We start from the raw sequence: 24857 nt of genomic DNA, 5'->3' as shown, positions 1-24857 counted from the left end.
AGAAAAAAAGAAAAAGAGGGAGGGGGTGGGGGAAATATATACATCACTGAGAATGAAGTCCCGTATAAACTAACTGCAATGAATAGATTTAGATTCTGATTCAGACAAACCTAAAAAACACATTTCTGTTAGACAATTGGGGAAATTTGAATATTGCCTGGTTATTTGAAGATTTAAAGTGCGAATACGGTATTGTGGTTATGTTTAAAAAGAAAGTCTTTATCTTACAAAACAAGAAAACAAAACCACAAAACCTTAGCATTTGTCCAGGGCACCTAAATATTTTAGTGACTCACTCTTTTGGGAAGCTTTTTTTTTTTCTTTCAGTTTACTTCTTCCTGTTCTCTTTGTGCCCCTTCTAAGCTTTCCCCTCTCACCTCAGAGAATGTCTTCAGTAGAGTTGTTAGAATCCTTGATTGTTAGAAAGCACACAGTTCTGCCAGTTTTGTTGCCTAAATAGGCAACTAACTCTGAATTAGTTGTGAAACTTACCCATCTATTGACTTAGTTTAAGTGGCCTTCATAACTCATGTTAGATATTTGAGTATCTGCCTTAAAATCACATCTCTGGTGCCTTTTTGAAGATCTAGATTTGGCTATCCTTGTACAGTTATGTCAGTGTGAGGTATGTCCAGGGGAATTTAGTTATTAGAGTTGTCCCAAATCACTTTGTTATATTACTTTTTCCTTTTTAAATTCCAGTTAACATACAGTAATATATTAGTTGCAGGTATACAATATAGTGATTTAACATTTCTGTAGGTCACCCGGTGCTTATCACGATGTTACATTACTTTAAAACCATGTTTCCATTTAAACTGAGTAGGTTTAAAAAACAGCAAGCAGTTATAAGGTCTCAGTTTTAATGACTGAGTTGCCACGCCCCTTTTCTTACCTGAACAGGAAGTGAATGTTGGTTATGGCCCCCAAGGATTTCAGTGTTGCTTTAGGCATGCTGAGATATCTGTGTTTATTTCTACAAGTGTGAAAACCCTTCCCTAGCCTTCTTGATGGAGCGCAGATTTAAGAATAGACCGGAGGCTTGAGAAATGGCCAGTTGCAACTTGAGTAAATGATATTGTCATGTGTAATTTAGAAGCCAGATGACTTGAGTTTGGGATGCTCTGGAGCCTCAGTATAATTAAGTCTTGGGGCCCATGAGGTGAGTGTAACATTTAGTTGCTAATGCTACTTTTCTTAGCAGCCAAGAAGAAACCATTTTTTTTTTGAGGGGCTTTGCTCTTTACCAAAGAGTCTTATATCAAAGTCCCACGGCACTCTATTACTGTGTATACAATGTTTTAAAATGTTATGACATCTCACTGAACAGTTTCCAAAAAATATTACATGGGAGTGGCACAGTTCAGAGAATAACTAAGTTGCTGTCTGCAGATCTAGGCTATAGGCACATCTCTTCTCCTGACAGTGTCTCATACACAATTGTCACAAAACTTTTCTTGAATGTAAAATGGGTATAATAATACTTACTTTACACGGAAGTTATGACAATCCAGCGGGAAAAGTCTTTGTATAGCAACTGGTCTATAGACACTCAGTACATAGTCCTTGAATTTCTGGTTGGTTCATTTGTCAAATTAAAGATTAGTTCTCTAGGGTCAATTTCAGCTCGATGGGAATCTGATTTTATTATTTTTTTTGTTTTAAATTTGTGACCATTTATCTGGTCTTTTTTTTTTTTATCAGTAACTTAAACAACATTGAAAATGTAGAAAATTTTTTGTTTGTTTTATTCTTGTGTGAAATCTCCATACTTAGGTTTGAGTTGTAGCATTTTCGTTCCTACAACTTTAGGAAGTGCATTTTTCTTTCCTTTTGGTTTTAATGAATGAACTGATTTAGTTTATTTGATAGAAGAATTTTATGTTTAAGATAGATCTAGGAGAATAAATGTGTGTTGGAAAATTCTGAGGAGTTTGCAATCATTCTTGATTTAAGTTGTCAAAAAGAACTGAAAATTACTTTTAAGAATGCCACTTCCTCTTCACAGAAGTATAAAACCATGTCTTTTTGAGGAAGTGTGTAAGAACAGAATCGTTGATAGTTGATAGAGCAGTCTTCATAAAAAATCATCATGGGAGAATTTCTGAGAAACATTGGTATAAAATTTCAAGTTTAGAATGAATGTACAACAGGATAGAAAGCCATACATTTCTCTGAAAAAAAGTGTGATTAAAAAAGTCAGAAAAAGGATTCCTTGTAAAAAGTCACTTTAATTTGGAGTCTTTTTTCCTTTTAAAACCGTAGAATGCTATTTGAAAAGATGGTAAGTGAAACATCATTGGATACATGTGTATGTTTTAATTCTTTTTTTTTTTTTTAAGATTCATTTTTTTTAAGTAATCTCTATACCCAATGTGGGGCTTGAACTCACAACCCTGAGATCAAGAGTCTCATGCTTTACTAACTGAGCCAGCCACGTGCCCCATGTATTTTTTTAAAGTTTATTTATTTATTTCAAGAGAGGTGGGGGGAGAGGGAGAGCGAGCGAGCACGCAAGCAGAGGAGGAGCAGAGGGAGAGGGAGAGAGAATCCTAAGCAGGCTCCTGGGTGTCAGCACGGAGTCCAACATGGGACTGGAACCAACAAAATGTGAGATCATGACCTGAGCTGAAATCAAGAGTTGACTGCTTAACCTACTGAGCCACTCAGGTGCCCCAGAGAGAAATATATTTAAAAAAAAAGGGGAGGGGTTGCCTGGGTGGCTCAGTAGATTGAGCATCTAATTCTTGATTTCAGCTGAGGTTGTGATCTCAGGGTCATGGGATTGGCCTGAGTGGGGCTCCACACTCAGTGTGGAGCCTGCTGGAGATTCTGTCTCTTCTCCTTCTGCCCTCTCCCTTGCTTTCTCTCTCTCTTTCAAAAAAAAAAAAAAAAAAAAAAAAAAAAGGGGGGGGGGGGAGGAACTGAGAATGGAGGGAGGCTGACCATGGCTGACCATGTTACTTTCCAAGGTGAATGTTAGAGATGCTCTTGAGCTTTAAGCTAAAGTGGTCATCACCTGTTATACTCTGCTTCTAAACTAGTTTTTAACATTGCTCTTCAGCAACACTGACACTTATTTCTTGGAATTCTAGGATTGGAATAACCAAAGTGGAGGTTGTTATTTAAGCTACAAAAGAAATGACCAAAGCTATGTACCCAGAAGGCTGGAAAGAATCAGGCTGATGGTTATTTGACCCATTCTGCAGGTTCTTGCTGCTGATATCGAACCTTCTGAATCAGTGTAGTGACTGGCAGATAAGAAATTATTTTACACAGTGGGAAGGCAGGTATTGGGGGCTCATGGGACTAGTAATGAGGTTCCTGTGACATCTCTGGTTTTAAGTGCCTCCTGCTTGTCTTTGTGAACGGAACTCAAGAAGGACATTTCCTTATCACTGCTTTATCATTTCAGTGAGCTTTTCCAGAGATCTAATTCTTACCTCCGATTCTGCCAGAACTGGCTGTGAGACCCTGGCAGTCATTACACTCTCTCTGGGCCTCAGTTTCCTCTAAGGAATGAGGATGTTGGTTAGATGAGCTGACAGCTGTTCCAGTCTTTGATGGCTCTCACCCAGAGGCTGGCAAACTACTGCCTACACACTGAATCCAGCTCGAGGCCTGTCTTACAGCCTGTTAGCTAAGAATAGTTTTTATGTTTTTAAATGGTTGAAAAAGATCAAAAGAATAATATTTTGAGACACATGAAAATTATTTGAAATTCAAATTTCAGTGTCCATAATAAAATTGTATAAGAGCAAATCCTCCCTCATTTGTTTATGTATTGTCTGTGGTTGCTTTGGGACCCCGAGAGTGGAATTAGGTAGTTACCACAGAGTCTGCATGGCTGGCAAAACCAAAAACTTTACTCTCTGGCCCTTTACAGAAAAAATTTGCCAACCCCTGCTGTACCCCAAGCACAGATTTAGGACCACACTCTTCAGATATCAAACACTACACTCTTGTTATCTTCGTATTTCCTATACTGTACTTTGATCTAGATTTAATTAGATTAATATGATAATTCTTGCTTTTATTATTTTATCCAGGAGAAAGTAGAGGCTTAGTTAGCTTACTTGGTATGTTTTTAATTAAAAGGAAAAATCCCCTTTAAAACAATAGTTTGTTTGTACTCAGACTTTTTTTTCTCCCTTTAGGAATCACTGTAGAGAAAGAAGCCATATGTTTGTATTTTAAATCATTTGCCTTTTAAACTGGATTTTTAAACTCCAGATGTGGATTCAGGAACAGTTAAAATGTACTTTTGATGCTCTCAAAGAGCCATGATGGGGGAGGAGAGCTTTACTTCTTATATTTGAGAGTGAAACAAATCTTAATATTTTCTATTTCCCATTGTATGCTAAAAATACTATTTTTAGTTTCTTTGAGGAGACACTCTAGATCAATATGGGGATGGTAATGGCTTTAATCTCATGGAGAACCAACTATAGCAACTGAATGAATGCATTTTGAAGATACACTCAATTATTACAAATGGAAATTATAAAATTAAAAAATAAATATCAATAATATCCACTTATCTAACATTTCCCACTATTCTAGAAAGTTCTCTTTGAAGTCTAGAAGTTCTCTTCAAAGTTCTCTTTGAAGTCTGCTAATTTCTGTGTGAGTTATGGGTTTGAGTGAGTGAGTGTGTGTGTGTGTGTGTGTGTGTGTGTGTGTGTGGTGTCCAGTGTTCACATCATTATAATTTAAAAGAGAATTTGTCTCCCACTCTTATACTTCCAAAGTCATTTGAGTTATTCTAAAACTCCTTCTAGGCCTGGAGATTCTTTTAAACTTAGAAGACGGGCACCTTGAACTGGTTAGTAAAGGGCAGAAGGGAGGTAAGTCAGCACATGTGATATTTCATCTAAAAGTTAGCTTCATTTTTCTCTTGATTCTCCAGAGAGAAGGAATTAATGGAGATACTTGTTGATAAAGAAGATTTGTGAAGAAATTCATGTAGTGTATAACTTCAGAAAACATTGACAGTGACTCAGTACCTAAGCCAGCTAAAGACCTCCAATGTTTTCTGAACAATATCATAAAAATCTGGAGGAGACAGGAGGTGAACAGAATAGTAAAATTCCCATTTTTCAGAGGGAAAAACAGATCAGTGGTTATTATTTGGTTTCCCCGGCTGTTAGTGGGGGTAGAGATCTTGTTTTTCTCTGCTCAGTCTGAGATGCATTTCATTTGCCTATCCTCTTCTTAAACAGCACTTGTAAAATCACATGTCATTTCTATAGTTATATTTAGGATGTAGCCTGAAACACTGCATAAACACCCTGTGATAGAATACTGAAGTCTGCTGCCTAGGTAATTATTATGTGGGTCTAGTATCATATCATTTCCATTATCTAGATGAGAATGTATCACACACTTCAAAGTTGGTCTAGAAGAGAGAGCCCATTGTGTACAGGGCCAAAAGGGTTTTGCTTCATGGTTGCCCTCTGGGTGAAAAACTTTTTGATATGCAGAAGGCCATGGAACTTCGTTCTTGTTTGAAAACACTTGTAGCTGGTAGTTGTGTTGAAACACTAGGGCTTTCCCACACTCTCACCCCCAAAGTACCTCTACGATGTACTCTGTTTTCTTATTTAGAATTTTATGAGAAGTATGTGAAATTGCCGTCTGAAGGGAATGTTTGTCACAGAACTGCCTAATCTTTAGATGTGTCTAAATGCAGATGTATCTAAAGAGCACTTTCATTTTCCTTCTTACATGGAAGGAGGCAAGTTTCTCCGTTGAGCCTCTCACTTCTGGTTTTAATCCGTTTTTAGCTCCTTGATTAATGTGTGGCTTGGGAAGGCTGGAGCTAAGCCATTTATTTGCTCTTCACTTCTGGGGGAAAATGTTTGCACCCCTACTTTTTAGTATGCAAGGCTGTGGTTCACTCGAGTTTAGGTTAGCAAGGACTATTGAATGAATGAATGATCTAGTGCCAGTTTCTGCTGCTGTGTTTCCTTCTTCCCTGCCTTCCCTCTCAGTTCCTTACTGTTTACCTTCTTTCCTCATCCTGCAAACTTTACCACAAAGACAGGAAGGATAGAACATGATTAATTTTTTGTTATGTAAATAGCCTGAACGTAAGGATTGAAGGTAGAAAATATTGCCGAGTTTTTAGTGGATTTTTTTCTTAGTACCTTGTTAAATGTATACAATCAAGAATTATGTGGCTGAGCAGTACCTGGGTGGTTCAGTTGGTTAAGTGTCTGACTCTTGATTTCGGCTAAGGTCATGATCTCACTGTTTGTGGGTTCAAGTCCCACATCGGGCTCCACGCTGACAGCACGAAGCCTGCTTGGGATTCTCTCTCTCCCTCTCTCTCTCTGGCCCTACCACACTTGCACTTTCTCTCTCAAAATAAATAAATAAACTTAAAAAAAAAATGAAAGAATTGTATGACTAATAGTTCAGTGTGTCATGACATGAACAGACCTGAAACAGCCCCCTCCCTCTCCAGTCAAGAAAATAGAAAGAAATGTTTGCTTATTATTTTATCTTATTTTTTTGTAATTGCAAGAGGTTAGACTGGCTTTAACTGGGACAGTCACTTACATAGGAAGTGACTTTTTTTTTTTAAGTTTATTTATTTTGAGAGAGAGAGAGAGAGACAGGCAGAGAGAGAGGGAGAGAGAAAATCACAAGCAGGCTCTGCATTGTCAGCATGGAGCGCAATGCAGGGCTCAAACTCACAAACTGCGATATCATGAGCTTAGCTGAAGTCAAGAGTCAGATGCTTAACCTACAGAGCCACCGAGGAGCTCCAGGAAGTGACTGTTAATGTGGGTTCTTGGTTTAAGTCTCTAGTTTAGTTGAGCCCAAGGGAAGCAGAATATGCTTCCCACCACTGATCCTGGGTAGACAGAAGGGAGGGCCACCCCAGGCCATCTACTGATGCTTATGAGCACCTCTGCAATGTTTTTACCCCCAACTTCCACTCCCAAAAGGTTTTTGCAAACAATGTATCCCCTTGCACATTTTTTAGGTTGACATCTGAAGTTTTCCATCATAAAGTTAGAAAGGTACAAAGGATATGTATCACTCCTGGCATAACGTAAATATTGACTTTTATAATGAAAAGGTGATATCACTGTTTGGATTGTATTGAATGGAATTTAAACGCTGTTGTGATTTGATGTGCCCCATCATCACTTACAAAACACACGAGCAAGCTCTTCCTTAATAGTTGGAAATTTTACATTGTTCCCTTTTCTCCTTGAATTCAATACTTCCATTCCACTTCCTCACACAGAATTTTATCCAAATATAGTACATTTAAAAAGCCCCAATTATCCTCTGGTACTTTGCAATAAAAATATGATCCTAAGGTGCTAAGAGTTATATAAATTCCTGGATTGAGTTTCTCTTTGTAATAATTATTATACTACTATTTATCAAAACATAAATATATCACAAAGATTGATAAATTATTAGTAAAACATGCACAAGTTAAACATTCTTATTTGAGGTGTGTTTCTTAATTGTTCGATGAGGCTTTGTTTCCTGGTTTAAATTAGTTCATGATAGCATACCCTAACTTATTGCTGGAATGCTGTTAAAGGAAGTTAATGGAAGGAAAGGAGGTGTGAATTAAAGGAAGTTCTCCTGACTCACATATCTTGAACGTGCCCTTTCTCTACCAGACATTTGTACACCGTAGGGACAATTCCCTTGGTCCGAATCAGAACGGGTGAGAAGTAAGTCTACTTTTTGAGGGAAGATCGTGAAGAGGAAAATGGGAAACAACAGCAGAGTGATGCCTCAGCCACAAACACATGACTTTTAGCAATGTGGACATACGGAAGTAGAGGTCTGGAACGTGATACCCACAAAATAACCCATGCCTGCAAACCTCTCGCAAAGTCTTCATGGGCTCCAGGGGTCCAAGGCCGCCTGGGTAAAGCTCACTACTCTAGAGAGGCAACCTTGGATGGGCTGATGTCATCACAGCTGGTGGCCTGCATTCCCCTGCCCCTGTAGCCCCATCAGTTGGCCAAATATGGGTCACTGGGTCACCTCAAGTGTGAATGACAGACACACTAGTCAAGTGTCATAGGCAATACAGATTGCTTTTGAAGGCTGTGCTTGCATTTTTGAAAAACTAGACTAATATGTGTTAAAACTTTAACTTTTGAAGGTAAGGTGGAGGGATATGTAGAGGTCTTTATAAACATGTTGTAAATTAACTAGCCTTTAATTAATTCATTAACATTTCTTTCATGATCTCTGTGTTTCTTTTTTTTTATGCTTATTTTTGAGAGAGAGAGAGAGAGAGAGAGAGAGAGAGACAGAGCACGAGTTGGGGAGTGGCAGAGAGAGAGGGAGACACAGAATCCGAAGGAGGCTCCAGGCTCTGAGCTGTCAGCACAGAGCCTGACACAGGACTTGACCCCATGAACCACGAGATCATGACCTGAGCCGAAGTCGGATGCTTAACTGACTGAGCCACCCAGGAGCCCCATCATGATCTCTGTGTTTCTGCAGGACAATTATAGTATGTCAATACTTGATGATAAGTTGGGTTTGTGTGTTTGAATATTTGGGCAGCTTATCTCTGCAACATTTGAAGCTTTATTTGGTGTTCATGAAGACTTCCTCTTGGGCATGTTGAATCAGGTCTCTACGTGCCCTCCTTATGTTTCACTCTGTGCAACTGATTGAGTAATAGTAGGATGTCAGTAATGGTGTTCCTCGTTAGATTTTAAAATTTAATTAGAATTTGATGTATTGGAAAGCTAATTTCTTCTTTTTTAAAAAATTTTTTAATGTTTATTGTTTTTATTTTTGAGAGAGAGACAGAGCATGAGCAGGGGAGGGACAGAAAGAGAGAGGGAGACAGAATCTGAAGCAGGGTCTAGGCTCCGAGCTGTCAGCACAGAGCCTGACACAGGGCTCCAAAACTCACAGACCGTGAGATTATGACCTGAGCCGAAGTCGGATGCTTAACCTACTGAGCCACCCAGGCGCCTCAGAAAGCTAATTTCTTATATTTGAAGACTCAGATCCTGCTTTATATCTGATCTTTGACAAACCAATTGCTTGCAGGAGTACATCTGACAGCAACTTTGGTTTGTTTAATTCCTGAATTGGCTAACACGTCCCCTGATTTTGTAAATTGAGAATTTATATTCTACTGGGCAGTTACTTTACAAAAAACGAGGTGAACTATCTGGATATAAAATTCAGAGTGATGTACGTTTGCACGTGTATGTTGAATGGATCTGTCTGGCTTTTCCGTGCAGTGCCACAGTGCTTCACCAGCGTTGAAAATGGTTCTTCGAAGAGAATGCTGGGATCTGATGACTAGCATTGCTGGTTCCTCTCTTGCTCAGCTCCAGACCAAACAGAAACATGCATCCTCTGCCAAGTATTCTGTGACGTCACAAGGCAGGCCCTACAGCACCGTGGCTTTTTCTTACACTTTTCCTTTTTGGGCTGCGGGAGATTTAACCTCTTTCTTGACTCTTCTGCCCCCTTTTTTCAGGTAAGGGGTAGCTATTAGAGTATATAGGGCATCCAGTAGTATAAAATCCTTTTTAAAAAAATAGATTTTATTTTTAGAGCAGTTTTAGGTTCACAGCAAAATTGAGCAGAAGGTGCAGAGTTCCCTTATACTCGCTGCCCCACCTCACCCCTTCCATCCCCCACTATTTACACCCAGTGCCAGAGGGGTGCGTTTGTTACATCCACGCACCTGCGCTGACACATCATTATTATCCAAAGTCCATAGTATACGTTAGGGTTCCCTCTTGGTCTCGTACATTCTGTGGGTTTTGACAAATATTTAATGACATATATCCGCCATTATCGTATCATACAGAGTAATTCCACTGCCCTGAAAATCCTTTGTGCTCTGCCTGTTCACCCTCTGTCCCCCCTAGCTCCTGGCAGCCACTGATCTTTCCATTGTCTCCATAGTTCTGCTTTTTCCACAATGTCATGTAGTTGGATAGATTCTTTTTAAAAAGGATATAATAGGATAAGAAAATTTGGGAACTTCAATGAATCTCAGAGAGTTTCTATTATGTGGCCTTTTCATGCTTATCAAAATTTGGTATTTTCCAACAGTTTGAATGGAAACCAACTTGTTCAGCTTCACAAACAAAAAAGTACTTTGCATTGTTTAAAGTCAGCTTAGATATCTCTGGGAGAAGCAAAGAGAAGCATTAAAAAAAAATTCAAGGTGGAGGAAGTAGAAGGACATTTTTTTCTGTCCTTAGAAATTCCTTAAAGAATTCTTTAAGTCAACTTTGGTTGCCATTTTGATAGCATTTTGGGAGATCCTGGATTAAATAAAAAGGGATTGCTTTCAAATTGAGAGAACTGGTATTAAATAGAAACAGGCTCAGGTGGAAGGTGGAACTGGAATCTATTGAGGCAAAGATGTTTAGAAAGGATAATGTGCTTTAATGGTGCCATTGGGGAACTCTTGTGGAGCAGCAAATGTAGACCAGGTGCAGTGGTCAAATGGAAGTGTTCTCTCCCTTGTGCAGAACAGGTCAGCTTACCATTTTACTTTGTAAATTAAGGGGGTAGTACTCTCAGACTCTCCCAGAGCTAGCTGTGGATCAGGCTTTTCATGTGGGAGATGGAATGGTTGAATTGCTTGCACTGGTACTCAGTGATGAAGCTGGCAGAGGGTTCCCAGAAGTGACTACACTGAAATCTCTTCTTTTTCTCAGAATCTGATACTATGTCATTTTATTGACTGAAAACATTTTTTTAACGTTTATTTAATTTTGAGAGACAGAGAGGAGCAGAACACGAGCAGGGGAGGCTCAGCGAGAGAGAGGGAGACACAGCATCCGAAGCAGGTTCCAGGCTCTGAGCTGTCAGCACAGAGCCCGACTCGGGGCTTGAATCCAGGAACCAAACCATGAGATAGTGACCAGAGCTGAGCCGGCGCTTAACTGACTGAGCCACTAAGGCGCCCCATCATTTTATTGATTTTTTAAAAGCTCTGTACAGGTTCTCTATCAGCCATACATGGGTTTTTGTGTTTTCTCTTCTTTTTGTTTTTCTATAATCCATTTAACCAGGGTTTATTTTGCAGGAACTTGTGAAGGGGGCATGCCCGAGACTCACAAACAGTCCAAGTCTTTAGGGCTGTGACACTAGGCTGTTAATAGCGTAAGAGACTCTTGGTGGTGGAAGTAAGTCATAAAGCCACAGAAGGGTGTAGGTTCTTGTGAAAGTAAAAATCTACTTAGCATGTTTATGAGAGAGGAGCGGGAGTCATTGCTCCATTAGAGCCAAGCAAGCATTAAAGCTCCAACATCCAGCTAGAATATTTCCCATAGTTTAGCAAATCACTTTAACCCATGGCTTCCCACACTTTGCACCGTTTTCTCCAGTTGCTCTATCACAGGCAGGCCTGCTGTGTATGGATCATGACCCAGAAGAGGAACAGGTTGGAGCTCCATGCCACAGGTAGCATTTTATGGCATTGGACCTGCTCCATTGACTAACTCTTAGCCTTCATGGTCCCAGCCACATTCTCACAGGAGGAGGGTTTGTGGAACTTGTTGGTGGACATTTTGCAATGTGACTCACCAGGGGCCATAGGCCTTATGTAACTCAAACTCTAACTTTTCATCACTTCCTGCAGAATGTGTTGTAGAAGGATTGAGGGATTTGGCTAGAGGCTGGTGGGTGATACTCAAACTCACTCAGGATGTGAAGTTCCTGGGTGGGCTTTGAGATGCACATTTCTTGGAGTGCCACAAAACTGAAATTTCACCACTTCTGTCTTATGAAAAAGGCCCTGCTTCACTAGCAGAAAATAGATTTCTATTGTGGGTGTTGCTGGTCTTTATATCTTAAAATTTAACAACTTAAAATTGTGTAAGGAATCATTTCTAGGATTTCATTTAAATACACATGTAGTTTTTGACCACATGTTGCCTTAATTTCTTGTGAGATCTTGTGGTGGTAGGTTGCTAAGGTTGTAGAGAAATTAATGGGAAAGTTACAAAATACAAAAGAGTAAATGCCATATATCATTTTATGATGATGATGATGATATTATTATTATTTTTATTATTTTGAGAATTAAGAAAAGGACTGCATTGTTCAGTTTTCGTGGTAAGGCAATTCGGACCTGGTCGTAGGATATGGATATTCTGGGGGAATGATAGTTGGAAACCTCTAGACCAAATTGCAGGGAAAGCTCAGAGAAATCCTGATAGCCTGCCAGAGGCCCAAGGGACTTTCATTCATTCTCTTCATGCAGTTCTTTGATGTTGTTTGTAAATGCATTTCACTAAAGTGAGTTGGATCTCTTAATGTCTGTCCATGTTTGGAGGTACTTTGGGAGTTGATCTTATATGAAATGAACATGTTACACATTTGTTCATGTGAGGTTATTTTATTTTCTCCAGAGAAATGTAGATATTTTAATATTATAAATTATATGAAAGCATCTTAGCTTTAGTTTGCCTGTACCCCTCAATCCAGCAAGGAGACAACATCCTGGACATTTTTTTGGAGATAACTGTCTTGCAGTCAATTCATTTTCTTCCTCTTGGCGAAATGGGAGTTACTTTGCTTAATTAAAACCGGAAAACCATTGTCAGCCCTTGTATAAGGCACCAACCCCTAGGTAAATCACATCAAATTTCTTTTGAGGCTGGTAATTTTCAAAGCCAGCAATAGGATGTAAAGTAAGTCTTTTGCTGAATCTAGCAGCAGATGTGTTTGGAAAGTGAGGAAATGATGTTGCTAACTTGCTAACTGTATTTTGAGGGATAATGTGATGGGGTGTAGTTTGACTGGTATTTCCTCTTTTAAAGAAATGCAGGCAAACTTTTTCCTTGGAATTTAAAATGTATATATTACTCTAAAAGCCTCCTGGGAATTTGAAACTGCTACTTGCTTGCTTATAACTTTCCCTCATCTTGTTCCCAGCAGTGGAAGGAAAGTTTAAATCTTGTTTCAGTCTGTGGTAAACTTTCTACAGCATGGGACTTGTTGGTCAGTGTTAATTCTCAGTCAGTGTTCTGTCTAAAACCATATAAAATGATTCTGATACAATTGTAGACACTAAAACGTCTACCATGTTTTCCAGTGGAATGTTTTTACTTGGAGGCATTGGAGAAAGGCTGAAGGAGCATGGGGAGGGACAGTTACTGCTCGTGTGCGTGTGTGTGTGTGTGTGTGTGTGTGTGTGTGTGTATTTTGAATGCTAAACTGAGCTCAGTCATATATGAAGATTGGATAAAGGTAGTTCAGTTCAGAGAGTTCCAGGCGGGGATGTTGGAGGGGTTTTGATGGAGCACGATGAATCCTGAGTGTGTGGGGCAGATCCAAGGACCACCCCGGGAAGACGAAAGGCATGACGTTGGGAATTTTAGCAGGTTTGCAGGAGAGGGATTGAGCCCAGCTTTTTACTTTCCTTTTACATCCAGGGAGAGTTTTCCTTTTACATCTGGGGAGAATGAAGATGAAACAGTTGGAGTGGAATGAGCAGTAATTAAAATAGATGGTGGGTAAAATGGTGGAAGTGGGTAAGTTCTCTGAGCAAGAGGAGAAGCCGGATGGATGATCAGTGAGAGAAGCCCCTACTTTTCTATGCAGAGAACACACTAGGGCCTCTGCTTTTATGAATTAAAAACATAGCAGCTTTCAGATGATTACTTGGCAAGTTAACTAGTGGTGCTCTATATCTGTTTTATATCTGAATTATTTTTATAATTCTCTTGGTAGGTTTTTTTTTTTTTTTTTTTTTTTTTTTTTTTAAGAGAGGGAAACATCATTGGAATACTTCTATGGAAGAGTATCTTTTGTGTAAGTTTCTAAGTGTCACTCAGATTCCCCCTCACCCAGGTTCATTTCTCCCACGTGGAGACTGGTGGGAGAGTTTGGCGACCCCTGTCTCAGAACTTGGTTACCCTTCTCTGACACAGCCCAGGTGACACCAAACTATACTGTTTAAATTTCCTTACAGTAAGACCTAATCAATTTAAAAAGCCCATTATGATGAATTCCCTTAGGAACAAACAGAATGGCATACAATTCATTTTTCCACTCAATAAATATTTATTGAGTCCTGTATATTTCATGTCATCTCTGGGCAGAGCCCCTAGATATAATCTGTATTGAAATTTCAGTATTAATCTTTGTGTTTCCATGTAAATCAATTCAAGTAAGAACTAATAGTGAAACAATGACTAGCATGATGTGCCTTTTTAATTATAGTAAATATTTAATGTTTCCCTACAAAAGAAATGTGTTCTTAACGGAAACTCAACTATTGAAAGCCCAACAAATTAAGTACTTGGATGACAATACTTGTCAAGAAAATATATATTTTAATAATTGGTAACAATTTCTCAAAAAAAGCTTAAAGTACCAATGAAGTCATTGGGATCCCTATTACCAAAGTGGATATTTAAAATTACATTTCTCTCTTGCAGCTGTGTTTACAGCAATAAAGGGGCAGTAAGGGTCGGGGGAAGGTAAAGCTTGGCAACTGTACCAGTCTTATGTAGGCCAGGGCAATGTCTGAAAAGGGAGGGGTGTGGATCTTGGTATGGAGAGATTTCCAATATTGTGCTATTCCAAAAAGTAGCTCAGTGATAACAAGATTGTATTTACTTAACTCCAGCACCAAATGTGGTGGGTTTTATGGAAGGGAAAACACCGTTAATGACTGTCTTTCCCACTTGGCCGCATCTATCTGTGGACAATATGCTGTATCCCCAATTCATTGAAAGGAAAGGAATGTTATTCCTGGAAGTATTTTTATGAGCCTGGAGAGCCCATGTTGTGAACAGAACCAGGGCTTAGGAATTAATGTAGAGAAGATTCTAGTAGTCAAAGACTTTTTCAATAAGGAAAAACATAATCTTAGCTGGAGAGGTTTAGGAAGATAGTAGCAAGATAGAACAATGGAAGCAGAAAGGATAAATATGTTGGGAATGGATTGGTAACATGCAACTGTTAATTGTAAGTTAACCTATTAATTAGTGGTTGACTAACATGGGTAGCTGTGTTTATCAAGCGATAGTGATACTCCTTGGCAGCTCTTAACTTTTTCAGCAGTCAAGGCAATGAAAGAACAGTTCCTGGCCCACTGAAATGTCATCGGTGTGGCCTGTCAGGACCGTGAACATGGCACAGCAGTGGCTGAAGGCTTCCTCACTCTGTCTCTGCCTCCGCATAATCTGCCCCATCCGACCTTAAACCGTGGAGTCAGCTCGAAATCTCTCCATTTCTCTGTTGAGTTTGTGGTTCAGGCACAGGTAACTGAAAACAGATGTGCTGAGTGCAAATGGCTAGCGTTCCTGTTGAGCTCTTGGTGATGGGGGATGGGGAGCGAACTGTGCCTTTTGCAAACCTTTGTGCTTTTGTTGTGTGTGCAGTTTTCCCATCTCAGCGGTCTCCGTCCACATTCTAGCCAGATGCTTTCCTTTTTGTTTCTTGGAGGCACTGCTGCTGAGGTGGAGGGGAGCCTAGCCCCCTTATTCTTCACACTAATCTTTTTTTTCCCTGTTGCCGGTTTCCTGTCTGTAAACTGCACATAGCCTCCTGGGACCCAGGGTGATTTTTTCCAACCTAGAAATCGCCTCTTATGATTCTTCTGTTAAACACTCATTAAGCTGTTCAACAGCCCTAGGGACAGAGTGAATTGGCAGACCTGTCACATGCCCGGGGTTAAAAGAGAGGGCAGTGATTGGACACCAAGGAAGAAATAAGATCGTTTAGAGACAGAAGTATAGCATAAACCCTAAGTCCTAGGGAGGACCAAATTCTTAGGGTGGTGATTGCTGAAGTGATGGCAACAAACCTCATGGCACCATGAGAGGGGACCAGGGGAGATGCTGGGGAGGAGGCAGTGTTCCCGGGGTTCACAGTCCAGCTGCGGCAAGGTGGGAGCATGTGGAAGCAGAGAAGCCACAGTGCAGGACAGCCCGTGTACAGGGCGGGCCTGTCACTCTCATGGCAGTCGGGATATGGGGGTGAGGAGAGTGTCCAGGGAGGGATGTTTCCTGAAGAGCAGCTTTGTGGAGGATATGTGATTTGAGCTGTTGTTGTTGTTGTTGTTTTTTAAATTTTCTCAGTGTTTATTTTTAAGAGAGAGAGAGAGAGACAGAATCTGAAGCAGGTGCCAGGCTCTTAGCTGTCAGCATGGAGCCCGATGCGGGGCTTGAACCCACAAACCATGGGATCGTGGCCTCAGCCGAAGTCAGACGCTTAACTGACTGAGCCACCCAGGTGTCCCCACCTGGTTTTTAAATGCCTCATGGTAGAAGATTGACAAACAGGGAAGAAAGAGGGTGGGGGCATTTGGGGTGGAGCTCAGCAATGCAAGAGAGAAGAGGTGGGGGTCTCTGTGCAGGATTTCCAGGACTGGTTTGACTGGAGCAGAGGGTTTGCACAGGAGCTGCGGGAGGTGGATTGGAGAGAATGGACTGCGGTGTGCAGGCCCCTGGAAGACGTCTAGGAGGTGTGGATTCTGAGCAGAGCCACGGAAGACTTGATCAGGTGTGTGGGTTGTGCAAAGTTGTGTTTTAGGACAAATAATCTAACCATGATATACAGTAGAGAAGCAATGACTTATTTACTGCCTAGACTGTGCGATACGGTTTCTCAGCCATCTTCCAGTTAGAAATGCATTTTCATTGTGTACAGGCAGGGCCCCTGGCATTGTATTAGGAAGTGACCCTCACAGTCTTGTTAGTTAGGAGAGGGAAATGCTTTATCACCTTCTCTTAAATCCACAGAAGCAATATTTTATCAGTCTTTGAAATGTGGTCTGAATGATGGATATGCAATCGTCTCTTAAATACAGCACTGCTAAGCTCAGCCCTGCAATCATGTGGTTATGAAATATTACCCAGCCTGAAACCAGAAGAAAAAACCCTCGAGCAGCCTGACCTGCTCACAGCACACCATATGAGAACCTAACCTTTGAAGGGACATGGAAAAATTGGAGACTGCATGAAATGCAAATGAGAATTCCATGTGGAGACATTCTCCTCTCCGAGTTTTTGGTATTTTCTTCTCTTGAATGTTTGCTCCAGACCACACCACCTGTTTCTGCTCCAAATGTTTCCAAGGCCAAAGGTCTCTGCTCAGAGATTTGAGACACTTGCTTGCTGCTGACCCGCATTTCATCCCTGAGGGAAAGGAAAAGGATGAAGAGAAGATGGGCAGAAGGGACTTTTAGTCTTTTTGGTTAATAAAAGTTAGGGCCACAAAGCAGTGCCTTGATTGGAAATCTTCATCCAGAAACGTCTGGTCTCCTGGCAATGTACCTGGAAGTTGGAGGGGCCATGGGAAAAAGGTATGACACGTTGGTGTTAGTCGTGCTCCAGCTTAGCAGAAGAAATTCGCATTGCCCATGATAATGCACAAAGTAGTTTGGTCCTGCCTTACCTGCATTATCTTTGCCAGGTCAGCGTAAGGCTGATCCAAAAGAAGCCTGAAGTCTGATTTTGACTGGTTACCACTGGGTAACCCTGCTGAATGTGGCTGGCCAAACCACAGTTTTATTCATTGCAGAAGCCAGGTCTTCTTCAGACTGTGGATCTGGGGTTTTCATCATGGCAAGACCATAAATCAACAGAGGGAAGGAGCAATGTGGAGCCAGTGAATTTTCCTTAGGGTCCTGCAGACGGAGGAGTAGCCATTCATCTGTCTCTGACCTGGGACCTCGTATCCCTTGTGACATATTCTGACTTCCCCTTTGGTTCACCAATCTCATTTCACACTCATGAAAAGTGAAAGTCTTCTCTGTTTTCATTTCAGTCTCTTTTTCCACGGACATGTAGTGGCCATTACACGTTGGCTTATAGTTATAGACTCTTTATTCTTTTTTTTTTTATATATATATGTTTATTTTTGAGAGAGAGAGCAAGAGCACATGAGCAGGGGAGGGACAGAGAGAGAGAGGGAGAGACAGAATCCGAAGCAGGCTCCACGCTCTGAGCTGTCGGCACAGAGCCTGATGTGGGGCTCGAACTCACGAACCGTGAGATAGTGACCTGGGCCGAAGTTGGACGCTTAACCGACTGAACCACCCAGGCGCCCCATATAGACTCTTTATTCTTAAGTGATATGACAAATCACTGATTTAAAGCATACATGGAACTTACCTGTGTTATTGGGGGCCCCTCCATTGCTTACTGTGATTGCCCCACTCCCAGGTCACCCTCAGCTGCTCTCATCTTCCCACCCCTCCTACCCCGCCTTTCCAAAAGGCTCTGGAGATATTCTAGGTGGTGTGGTCCCCAGGTCAGCGGAAACAGCACCACTGCAAATTGTTTGAAATGTAAATTTTAGGGCCCCACCCAGAATCTAGGGCTTTTGAAACTCTGGGGGCAGGCCCAGCCTTCGGTGTTTTAACAAGCCTCTTAGGTGATTGTGACGCAGACAACATTCTAGGTGTGTGTGTTTTTTTAAAGCTTATTTTTAATGTTTATTCTTGAGAGAGAGAGAGAGAGAGAGAGAGAGAGAGAGAGAGAGAGAGTGAGCTGAGCGGGAGAGGGTCAGAGAGAGAGGGAGACACAGAATCTGAAGTGGGCTCCAGGCTCTGAGCTATCAGCACAGAGCCCAATGTCGGGCTCAAACTCACGAGCAGTGAGATCAGACCTGACCTGAGCCAAAGTCGGACGCTTAACCAACTGAGCCACCCAGGCACCCCTACATTCTAGGTGTTTAAAAAACAGTTAACAACAATTGGGGCGCCTGGGTGGCGCAGTCGGTTAAGCGTCCGACTTCAGCCAGGTCACGATCTCGCGGTCTGTGAGTTCGAGCCCCGCGTCAGGCTCTGGGCTGATGGCTCGGAGCCTGGAGCCTGTTTCCGATTCTGTGTCTCCCTCTCTCTCTGCCCCTCCCCCGTTCATGCTCTGTCTCTCTCTGTCCCAAAAATAAATAAAAAACGTTGAAAAAAAAAATTAAAAAAAAAAAAACAGTTAACAACCAATGGCTTATGAAGAGCCTTGATCTTTCCCTTTTCAGTGATAAAAATAAGTTTTGTGTCTACCTGGATGTACATCCAAGTTGTAGAATAAAAACAGAATCTGATGCATTTCATTTTCATTCTATTCATTGTTGACAATTTCTGTATTAGAATGGGGAAGCTTAGCACTTGGCAATTTAACAGCTAGTTAAACACCACTTAACCCCTTAGCACTAGCCAATTGCTTTTCCTCCAAGCCTGTTTCCATCCCCGCCTTCCCACCAATACCCTCCTGATTTGTGCAGTCACTCACTATTAGGCTAATTTGCTGCTCTGGAGACAGTGTTAAGGTGGCTCTCTGATTAGGTGGGAATTGATTAAGCAGAAGCTGCTTTATTCTGTTGCTAGGTCAGTGGAAGCAACGAGAAAGGTCTCCTTCCAAGCCGCCTTCCATTTTGCTATTGCCTCAATTAGGTTGCTTTTCTGTGATTCGTGGCTTATTAGCATTGGTGACTCCTGCATGCCCATTTTCCTCCTAGAGCCTTTCCAGCCGTATGTGAATAATACAGTAATAATATTAGGAGTCCCTAATAATGATAGTTTCTTGTTGTTGTCCTGAATGCTGGTGACAGGTAAAAAGCAAGATGAAAATGCAGCTTTTGGATAGAAATCATACTTGTTGAAACTCCTTGGGCCTTTTCCCATACTCACCTCCTCTCCCTTCCTTTGGACCAGGTCCTGAGTATTATTAGCTGGATGGTTAAGCCCTGTCCTTTGGGCTGTGCGGCCTGAGTTTGAAACCTTGAGTTAAGTTACTTGACTTCTCTAGGCATCAGTATTTTCTGTTGAAAGACCTGGGCAGGAAGGGTATTTACTCCAGAGGGAGTAGCTTGGTGTTTTGATGGAGATAATATATGCAAAGGGCTTCTGCAGTAATGCTCCCCAGAGATGAGGCTCCCTCTCTTACTGTTTCTCAGACCCTCACTCCAGTAAACCCTCTTCTAGACACCCCTTGTAGGCTAGTGTCTCCCTTTCCTGAATTCTGTAGGGTGAGAATAGGCACTTAGTTGGTTTCTTTTCATGGCACTTGACAATTATGTTCCTGATGTTATACTTAAAATTTTGCCCTTCCCTTTTAGACCGTGAGCACCCCAGGCTAGGTGATGGCTTGGTGCACCCTCTCTCCTCTGTAGCTGTGGCTACCAAGCCTGGGTGAGCATCACATTCACCTGGGGAGCTTTGGAAAAAATCCAGATTCCTGGGTTCTAGCCTCAGAGAACATTTTGGTGAGTTGGAATTTAGGAACATAGATTTTTAAAAAACGCAGTATATTTAGATTTTAAGTAATCTCTTTGCCCAATGTGGGGCTTGAACTCACAACCCTGAGATCAAGAGTCACATGCTCTACTGACTGAGCCAATCAGGCTCCCCGTAAGAACCTAGATTTTTTAATGATTGCCACAGATGTTTCTGTGGCAGGTGGGCCTCAGACCCCAGTTTTAGAACCAATTCTGTGAGGCAGTAGTTTCCAACTCTGTCACATTCAACATCCCCTTGTATATGTTTTGCAACATCCTCTTTACTTCCTGAAATGAAACTCATAGATAATAGACCTCACTTACACGCAATATTTTAAAAAAAATCACAAGACTCCAACTATATATAAAGAAGGAAAAAATGAAAATAATTTATAGCTTATATTTTAATATGTATACAGCTACATTAGAAGACATAATGAAATCAGATAAATTAGGTTTAAGAAATATTCAACTGGGTATTATCAATAATTTTATGTATAAAGCCTTAGAAATAAGGGCTAAATAAATCTTTTTATGTTTATCACTAAGAATAAGACAACTATAAATGTAGACCAATATAGGTTTGTTACAGAGGTGACTCAATAATCATGAGTGACATTCCTGAAACTATCATCATTTTTGGAGATGACAAAAAATTCTTGGTAAAGTTCTGAATAGAATAAATACATCCTCTCTTGATTTATAGGGTAATCAAATTCTTGACAAATTTAGTGTATTTAGAACTGGACAACATTTTCTATGAAATGCATAGTTAAGATCTAGACTCAATTATATAAACTTTGTTTCTTCACCTTTATGAAAGTTGTATGGGACATGATCAAGAGGGACCTTCTAGAGCATCGGAGGAGTCTAGCTTTCCTACTCTCCCCTCCCCAGATTTCAACAGAGCCCTGCAACCACTGTAACAATCAAAAGCTCCTCACCCAGTTCCAAAGCCCCGAGCAGCAGTGCCACCACGTAGAATCACAGCTACAGCGATAGAAGAACCTAAACTATAATCAGTGCACAGGACTCCTGTGACCTCCAGCAGGTTGCCCACAGGACATTGTGTTCTGTACGTATTTAGTGAATATGAATGAGTCACCAGACTTTGAATACCTGAAATAAATGGCATGTATGCAAAACAACAACAACAACAAACCCAGCAAAAGCAAAAAAAAAAAAAAAAACAACAAAATTTATGGGTGTAAAGTTTCTTTTTTCTAAACCAGAATTGGCCTCTGCTCTTAGTCACATTATAGAAACCCTGGGGTACTTAAAAAAGCTCTGTTGCATGTTTGGTTCTCTGGAAGCAGATTCTGACGTGGAATTTGGGGTGTGAGATGCTCACTGGGGAGCAACATCTAAGAAGGGAAGGAAGCACGACTGGGTAGAGGAAGAGGTTGTAAAGGTCTCAGCCAACCTGGTGGGAAGCCCTGCGGTGACTATTTGCAGTCTCGGTGCCCTGCTTTGTGCCAGAATTGCAGGCCTCTGTCACCAGACGGGGATCGTCACATGCAGAAAGGCAGGAAGGGGTGGCCTGGGGAAAGCTGCTCTTGGCAGCTGAGGCAGACCCTGAGGGAGCTGGTAGCCGGAGGTGGTGCACTGCCTGCACCCCCAGCGGCTTTGGGTGGCAGTCCGCAGACAAAGAGGGATGTGGGCGGCTCACCTCCGGGCTACTACAGGGTTTGTGTACATCCTCACTCGTGCCTCACAGTAACCCTAGGAGATAGGCGCCGTTATCATTCCCACTTCATAGATGAGGAAACAGGCTTGGGGAATTTTCACTGACTTTCCTGGTGTAAGTACCTAACTGGTGTCTCAGTGAGGACTGGATTCCGGGCCTTCCAAATGCCAGCTTCCCTCAGTGGGTTCACATGGGGTTGACAGTTTTCCCTCCCTCCCTCCCCTTTCCTGTGGCTGGTGTGAAGTGCTGTGGTCCTTGCTGGAGTAGGACACCTGAACTGCTAAGCCTGTCTCATTCATTTTTTTTTTTTTTTTTTTTTTTGTGGTTGGATGAATAGCTTACAGGTTGATTGGCACAGTGAGGTAGAAATATCTGAGTTCTTTTAAATTCCCAGATTTTATCGCTTGACCAGCTTAAGGAATTAATTAAAAAAAAATCCTTGACATGCCTGATTGCTGCTTGTTTTGTGATAAGATTTTCCTTCCGGGTTGTTTCTGGCATAGACAAGGACATTTAGGGGCTTTTGAAAAAGAGTGCCTTGGGCCTTCAAGATATCACTTCCCAGGCCCCAGCAAACTGGAGTTAGCGGGTGAACCTCTCTCTGCCTGGCAGGTGCCTTAGGAATTTGAGGTGTACTCCAGGAAGCCCGGGCCCTCCAGGCACACAGGCCTGGTTCCCCGCCCCACTCCCTCTTCCTCTCTCTTGCCAGGCAGCTTTAGCCCTGGGCTGTCAGTGACCCATTGGAAAGGCTTTCAAATAATTTCCAGGTCTCCCAGGGAGAACTACTGTCTTTAATCAAAGGCAAGCCATTTCTGCTACTGTGTGTTGGAATAACTGGCTTTTTAACAAATCAAATGAAGATGACTGCTAGGTTTGAGGTCGGTCATAGGCAAGTCCAGTAGATCGTAAGCATTATTAACTCCAACACATGAAATAAACACAACAGGAGCACAGCTGTTAGTAGGATAGTTTAATGTTTTTGAGGCTAGAATTCTTTTAAAATAATTTAATTTTTAAAAATCACAAAAGATAGGGGTGCCTGGTGGCTCACTCGGTTAAGTGTCCAACTTCAGCTTAGGTCGTGATCTCACTGGTTGGTGAATTCAAGCCCTGTGTCAGGCTCTTTGCTGCCAGCTTGGAGCCTGGAGCCTGCTTTGGATTCTGTGTCTTCCTCTCTCTCTGCCGCTCCCCCACTCACACTCTGTCTCTCTCAAAAATAAATAAAGATTTTTAAAAAATTAAAAGAAATTTACAAAAGATATACCCACTGTAACAATGAAATCTCCTGTCCCCTCCATTGCTGTCATACCGTTAAAGACATCAGTATCAACGGTTGTAGGCATTTCCTTCCTTACCTTTCCCTGTGCTTATTCAAATATGTACCAATATATTCACCCACATATTTTTCCCCTTCTTTTTCAATAAAAATATTCTAAACATTTCATAAACGTCTTTATCCACAAAACAGTATATTATGGACACCCCTCCCCCAGGTCAGTACATAGTTTCATAATATTTCATTGGGTCGATGTGTCGTGATTTATTCAACCGTTTTCTCTATTAATGGGCATTCAGGTTGTTTTCAGTTTTCATTATTAAAAACAATGCTGCAACGAACACCATTGGTTTTTTAAATTTTTTAAATTTTCAGTTTTTTATAATTTTTTAAAGTTTATTTTATGTATTTATTTAGAAAGAGAGAGTGCACACACAGCAGGGGTGGAAAGAGAGGGAGAGAGAGAGAATCCCAAGCAGGTTCTGCTCCGGCAGTGTGGAGCCTGATGCAGGGCTCAAACTCACGAACGATAAAATCATGACCTGAACTGGGATCAAGAGTTGGACGCCACCCAGGCGTCCCTGAACATCATCAGTTTTAATAGTGCTTCTGCGGGCACTGTGAAGCTGGGAATAGGGAGATGAACAAGACAGAGACGCTCCCTGCTTTCTAGAGGTTTGTAGTAGGGGGAAGCTGTGTATAAACAGGTAAAGCAATGCATAAAATAGGAAATAGCAGTTAGAAGTAAGGGCTCCGAGAAAAATAAAGTAAGATGCTTTATTAGAAGAAGGGTGTCTTTCAGGAGGTAGGTTGAAGCGGAGACCATGGGATCGAAGACACAGCTCTTTGGACACCTGCAGTAAGAGTGCTCCAGGTAAGGGAGGTTATTTTCTTGTGCTCCTGTCACTTATCAATGCAGTTTGCCAGACAACCTTATGCAGTCGTTGTAGCGGTTCACACTCCACCCAGCAGTATATCACAGGCCAGTTTCCCTACACCTTCCTCAGCTTTAGGTGCTTTTAGTTTTTCAAGATTTTGCCAATCCTACACATGAAAAATGTACATTTCCCTAAGTGCTAAAAGTTAGACAGCTTTTTCTGTGTTCATTGACCTTTCCACCTTTCTCTTCCTTCGATTGCTTATTCATTGACTTCTTCATTGCTTATTCAGTGACTTTGCCATTAAAAGAAATTGGGTTATCTAGCCTCTTCTGACCAGTGTGTAGATGCTCTTGGTTTACCAGAGCCTCGTGTGTCCTGAGTTATTTCCTCTTCATCTTACTGCTTCTGAGACTTCTTTTCCTTCAACATCAGAGAGATTCAGTCCTTGTTAATCCCTAGGGATTATGAACCTAAGGCTTTTCAGAGACCTAAAAACATGTCTGCAAATCAAGAAAAAATCAGTTTTTATTGGCTTCTTGAAATCTAAAAGAAAACTGTAAAATGAAGGTGGTATATATTTAAACAAATGCCTATAAAACATATAACATGTCAACCAGCCACAACTCAACTCAATATATAGTTATTCGTAACTCAAATAAAAGTAATGTATACTGGGTGTGGGAGGTGGGTATATTTTTACATTTTTAATATGGTGTGGGATAGGATTTCTAAATGAAAAAATGGTCTGTGGCTTCAGAGATTTAAGCCACCCTCATATCTCCCAGAATTCTTAAAAAGACAG

At 41.2% G+C, this 24857-nt stretch overlaps 1 non-coding gene across 1 annotated transcript; it reads right to left on the bottom strand.

Moving 5' to 3' along the window:
* Nucleotides 1–20266: 20266 nt before the first annotated feature.
* TRNAK-CUU lies at nucleotides 20267–20339 on the bottom strand. Its single transcript has one exon. It is a non-coding gene; the product is annotated as a tRNA-Lys (tRNA).
* Between the last annotated feature and the right edge of the window lie 4518 nt (nucleotides 20340–24857).

This window comes from Panthera tigris, chromosome C1 (genome assembly GCF_018350195.1).
Source record: "Panthera tigris isolate Pti1 chromosome C1, P.tigris_Pti1_mat1.1, whole genome shotgun sequence".
Classification (NCBI taxonomy): domain Eukaryota; kingdom Metazoa; phylum Chordata; class Mammalia; order Carnivora; family Felidae; genus Panthera; species Panthera tigris.
Note: the sequence above shows the minus strand (reverse complement) of the source record. Positions and strands in the feature narration are given on the sequence as shown.